This window comes from Octodon degus, unplaced genomic scaffold (genome assembly GCF_000260255.1).
Source record: "Octodon degus isolate 3935 unplaced genomic scaffold, OctDeg1.0 scaffold00122, whole genome shotgun sequence".
NCBI classification, from domain to species: domain Eukaryota; kingdom Metazoa; phylum Chordata; class Mammalia; order Rodentia; family Octodontidae; genus Octodon; species Octodon degus.
Window position 1 is genome coordinate 7,993,292 of NW_004524698.1, and position 6,454 is coordinate 7,999,745.

Here is a 6,454-nt window from a genome sequence, read left to right on the forward strand (position 1 = left end):
TGAAATCATCAACAGGACGATAAGTCAGCAGCTGTCTGCATAACACAAAGCTGTCTCATTACCACTCATACCCCTGCTCCTTCCACAACATAACACACTTCACAACTTCCTTTGCTGTGGACTCCACTTCTCACCATCTGTCCCTTTCTCAACCAACTCCCAACTTGGAGTTGGTCCCCTCCTGACTTAGTCACCGTCTTTGTCATTGAAACACAACACCAGATATCACAACTCAAAGAAGTTTATTTTAGCTCACATATTCAGTATATACATGGCTGGATCCAAGGCAGGAAAGAGAAAGAAGGGAGGAGCTAGGGTGCAGACATATCCTTCCAGGTCTGCCCCTAGTGACCTGCCTTTTGCAACCAAGGTTCACCTACCAACAGCACATTTAGCTATGGATTCATCAGCAGATTAACTCACCAAAGACTATAGCATCCTCATGATTCAATTACTTTCCATCTCAGTTAATTTTCTCTCATTGCTGGGACAAAATACCTGACACCCCAAATTAAGGAAGGAAAGAAAGATTTATTTAGCTCAGAGTTTGTGGAGGTTTCAGCCCATAATCAGCTGGCTCCAAGATACAGTGACACATGGCAGAGGGCAGCAATTAATGGTGACAGAAAACAACATGACAGCAAGAACAGAAAGGGAGGAGCAGTGGCCGCCGCAGCAGAGGCACAGAGCAAGCCTCTCTCCCTTCCCTATACTACATTCAGGCTATCTACCAACATGTAGCTCTGACACCCCATAATCCCAGAAGCACTCACACCCATAATCCCAGCATTGTATTATGAATTAATCACAGACTCTAGAAGCCCGCCCCAATGATTCCATGAGGCTTTGGGGGGACAACTAGGCCCAAACCATAACATTTTCCAAAGTCCAACCTGAACATATGACCCTTTGGGAGACACTGAACCATAACACCCTCACTCCACAGGAGTTGCCCTTGTCTCCAAGGATCCTCGTATACCACAGCACTCTGGCTTTTCTCACCAGCATTAGGACCTCGTGCCTTATGTGTTTTCTCATCTCCCCCCAGCCTCCAGCCTCTAAGGGCTGGTACTGGGCTCTCTGAGGCTGTCTGTACTCCCCATTCAGGTGGCATCTTCCAGCCTAAGGCTTTAATGTACAGACACCTCCCAACCTCTCCCCACACCTAGTGCAAATCCTTCATAGCCTTTTATTTTTTTTAAATATTTATTTATTTATTTATTTGTGTGTGTGGCCAGCTCAGCCCACCAGGGGGCGGGGCTGGCTGGCATGTGGTGCTGGGGGACCGAACCGCGGTCCCTTGTACTTTGCTAAGCTTGTTCTAAGTAGGTGCTTTAGACCACTGAGCCATCTCACCAGCCCTTTCATAGCCTTTAAATAGCTCCCTTTGAACACTTCACCCATCTCAAACTCTATGGTTCCAAAATGAACATTAGATTTCCCCAAATTCCAGGATCTGGCCCTTCCCTGGTTTTCCTTCAGTTAATGATATTAACATCTTATATAATGCCATGCACTTGAACCCCCCCCCCAAAAAAAAACCCCTAAAAATTATTTTTCCTGACTTTCTGACCCCAAAATCAGATCCATCATGAGACCTTCCCAGTTCTACCAACTTCAACTTCTCTCCATGCAATCACCCATCTCTGAGCTTTTACAGCTCCCCACTAGTTCCTCAGTTTCCAAGACTGTTTCCTCTGTACCTCTGGACATAGGTCCACCCTATGTCCAGACAGACAGACTGGCTAGCTGACTGTCTTTCTTTTCTTTTCTTTTTCTTGTTCCTTTTCTTTTTCCTTTTCATTCCCCTTCCCTTTCCCCTCCCCTCCCCTCGCCTCCTCTTTCCTTCCTTCCTTTTTCTTGAGACAGGATATCACTATGTTCCCGAGGCTGGCCTTTAACTCTGGAGTTAAGTAATCTTCCTGACTCAGCCTCCTAAGTAACTCAGACCACAAGTACATGCTACCATGTCTGTTTCAGACTGATTATTTTTAGACTGATTATTTCAATTATACTGAGGTATAATTGACATGCAATAAAGTATACACATTAAATAGTATAAGTCACAACACATGTGCACAGCCACTAAAGAGAGATGACCACAATCAAGACAATAATCACATTCATGACTTGAATGTAACCCCTCGGTAATCTCTCCCACCTGCCCCTCCTTCCTCCCTAATCCTGGGCCCCAAGCCACCACCAATTTGTCTTCTACCCCTACAGACTAGATTGTATTTTCTAAAATTTTATATAAATGGAAACAGAGTATGTACTCTTTCTTATCATCTGACTTCTTTTATCCAAGATTGTTTATCCACATTGTTAAATAAATGTATCAACAATTTGAGCAAATTGATTTTTTAAAGTTTTATTGATATATAATTCATACATCACAACATTTACCCTTTAGGTATATATTTTATAAATTTTAGTATATTTACGAGTGTTATGACCACCACAATCTAATTTTTAGGACATTGCCATCACTCCAAAATGAAACCTGTGCCTTTTAAGCAATCAATGCCCATTTTCCCCTCCTTTTCCCAGCCTCTGGTAACAACCAAAAGTGCTTTTTGGCTCTAAAGATCTCCCAACTCTGCACATCACATATAAACGGAATTTTAGAATGTATAGCCTTCTGTGTCTCATTTCTTTCACTTAACATAGTGTTCTTTAAGGTTTACCTATATTGTAGCATGAATTACAACATCATTTCTTTTATAAATGAGAACTATTCCACTGTATCTCTCCCCAGCCCATATTTGCTTTTTTGAGACTGGGTCTCAAATGTGGCACATACCACATTTTTATCTATTCATCTGTTCACAGAAGCTGGAGTTGTTTCCACCTTGTGGTTATTATAAATAGCACTGCTGTGAACACTTGTGTACAGGTTTTTGTGCGGGTATGTGTTTCTGTGGGTATGTACTGGGCTATAGGTATGTGTTGGCTTATTGGGTAATTCTATGGTTTATGTGCTGACAGAATGTTCACTAAAACATTTTGCACAGAGGCTACATCACTTTACATTCCCACCCACAACACACGGAGTCCCAATTCTCCACATCCTTTCCAATGGCTGTTAGAGATCTCGTCTTCTCAGGATAGTCATCCTTGTGGAAGTGAACTGCTATCTCACTGTGCTTTTGACTTGTATTTCCCTAAGAGTGAATATCTGAATGCATTTTCATCTGTGTATCTTCTCTGGAGAAATGTCTATCCAGACTTATTGCCCCAAATCTACATTTTTTTTAACTCCTAAGTTTGGTCATGTCAATTTTTCTTCAAACTCATCTTCTGCCACTCTGCCATCCCATCCCCTACCATGCTCACAACCTCTAGGCATTGCTTCTTAATGTCACTCAAATAAGCAAAAGTCTTGCCCATCTTAGGTTATAGTACTTATACCAGCTCTCCTCTGGGTTTAGAGTGTCAGCCCAACCCTTCGCTGGCCTGTTCATTCTTATCCTTCTGTGGGAAGTCAAATGTCAGCTTCTTAGAGAAATCTTTCTACCCCACTCAAAACAGCCCTTTCCCCAGTGACTCATTAACACATTATCTGGCTAATTACCTTCACAAAGCTCATTATAACCTGAAATTGCAATTGTAATTGATTATGAGTTGTCATCTTCCCCACTATAATGTGAACTCCTTGAGGCCTGAGACTTTGGTGCCTCATTTACAAATACATTCCCAGTGCTAGCACAATGGCAAACACATACTCAGGGACACACACACCTGCTTACGGAATGAATGAAGAGTAATGGATGTCAGGTTTAAATACAAATTCAAGCATCTATCTTTGTAAATGAATGTTACCTTTAAAATTGTCCTACAACATCAAACATTTGTTTTGACAAATACATATGCTCCTCAACCTGAGATGGGGTTATAGCTCTACAAACCCATCCTAAATCAAATATATCTAAAGTTAAAAGTGCACTAAGTAGACCTAACACACACTGACCATCTACACTGCAGAGGAGTCATGTCCCCTGTCAGCTGAGGCTGTCACTGCCCAGCACAAATAAGAGATCCAACTGCACACTGCCAGGCTGGCAAAGATGCAGATGCAAAATTCAAAGTATGCTTTCCATTGACTGTATATCTCTATTGCACCAATGTAAAAATTAACAATTTTAAGTCAAACTACAGTAAGTTGAGGATCATCTATATGACTTGAAGTATACAATAAAAACTATGGAAAACTCAAGCAAAAACTCCAAAATATTACAAAGTGACAGTTTCAGAGTAGTGAAATTGAAATGACTATGTTCCATGCACTAATTAGGGTCACCACACAGACTAATTCGCTCCTCAGTAGAAAGGGTCTGGGCAAAGAGACACCCACCCCAGCTGCGGGCAAGGAGTGTGTGAGATTAAAAGCAAACCTAACAGGTGACCCACCCTTCTGTCACTACTACAAAAGTTCCAAAATGGGTCTGTGATCTGCAGAGGACTACATGTGCACAGCGTCTGTCTGTGTAGGTCCGGCTGGCCTTGAACTCATGGTACTCTTACTGCCTCAGCCTCTGCAGTGCTGGGATGAGAGGTGTGTACGTCACAGCTGGCTGATGCTTTGTACTTGTCCATCTAGCACTCTGCTCCTGCCTTGCAGTCAACTGACCATGGACTGAAACTGCGTCAAAATAAACTTCTGCTCCTTTAAAAAATAATAATAAAAAAGCTATGTTTTTCTAAGCAAACATTTTCCAGCCTTCCCCTAGTTACTGACCTTAGAAGCTAATTATAATCACTTCAAAGTAGTCCTAAGTTGTTTTTTCACACACATTGAAATCCAGGGTAGTTTAAACACCAAGGAGATTCAGATAATTCACAAAACTGTCAGCAGCGACTTGAACTCATGTTTGGCCAGTTTTACATGTCAAATACTCCTTAGAAGATGATCAAGCCAGGTGTGGCGGCACACAGCTATAACCCCTGCACTCTGAGAAGTCAAGGCAAGAGGACTGCAAGTTCAACCTCAGTCTGGGCAACGGAGCAAGATTGTCTTAAAATAAAAAAGTAAAAAAGGAAGGGGACGTAGTTCACTATGAAGGCTATGATTTCAATCACCAGTACAAAAATCAATCAATGAATCAGTGAATCTTTAAAAATTACTGATGATGCACACTGAGGGTCTTTATTTTCCTTTTTTCTTTTGTTTCATTTTGTTTTTTAAAGATTGATTGATTGATTGATTGATTTGGTACAAGGTCTCACTGCGCAGCTCAGACTCATAGTGATCATCCTGTCTCAGCCTCCCCAGCACTAGGATTACAGGCATGCACCACCACATCCAGTTTCAGTGGTAGCCCAGTATGGGGCTCGCATGGCATGCAGTACCAGGGATCAAACCCAGGTCCTTATATTTACCAGGCAGGCGCTTAGACCACTGAGCTATCTCCCCAGTCCTTATTTGATTTTTTGAGACAGGGTCTCACTCTGTAGTTCAGCTGGCCCTGAACTCCCTTTATAGTTCAGGCTGATCTCAAGCTCACAGCAATCTTCCTGCCTCAGCCTCCCAAGTTCTAGGATTACAGCCCTGTGCCACCATGCCTGGCTAAAGACTTCTTTATGTGAGAAAAAAGCATCACAAAGCATGCATACCACACTATATATTATGGGATGTCTTACTTTTCTCTTGTTGCTGGGACAAAATAACTAATGGTCAAAATTAAGAAAGTTATTTAACTCACAGTTTGAGGAGGTTTCAGTCCATAATCTGCTGTTCCAAGGCAGGGTGTCATGGCAGAGGGGCAACTTTCATGGTAGTGGAAGACAGCAGAAGCAACAAGCACAAAAAGAGGGAAGAGGGGAAAGCAAACCTCTTTTCCTCCCTTACACTGTATGCAAGACACATACTGGGGTGGGTGCAGCACTCATAGCCCCAGTCCCAGCATTGTACAATGAACCAACCACAAATTCTATTCAGCCACCCCCGAAAAGCTCACCCCCCCCTTGACCCCATGAGGCTTTGGGATTATATCTATTAAAAAGATAACCTGGGGGGCTGGTGAGATGGATCATGGGGGCTGGTGAGATGGCTCAGTGGTCTAAAGCACCTACTTAGAACAAGCTTAGCAAAGTACAGGGACCGCGGTTCAATCACCCAGCACCATATGCCAGCCAGCCCCACCCCCTGGTGGGCTGATCTGGCCACATACACACATACACACAAATAAATAAATTTTTTAAAAAAAGATAACCTGTATCACGAAATATCTATTAAGATCTTAAATACACATGGCTTTGATACAACTAGTCCAGTGCACCACAGAAACACTTGCACACCTACACCATGATGCTCATTCATCCCCTGACACACAAAAACACAAGAGAAACAATGAATATGTCCATATAGAGAGTACTGCACAAGACCAGGGAGATCGCTCAGTAGAATAAGCGCTTGCCTGGCAAATGCAAGGGCCTGAGTTCAATCCCTGGTTCC

General features: G+C 42.6%; 1 protein-coding gene across 2 annotated transcripts in view; it reads right to left on the minus strand.

Annotated features, from left to right (window-relative positions):
• The window catches only part of Nt5m (5',3'-nucleotidase, mitochondrial), a 37,427-nt gene that overhangs the window by 19,570 nt on the left and 11,403 nt on the right, over positions 1-6,454 (minus strand). The window lies entirely within an intron of this gene.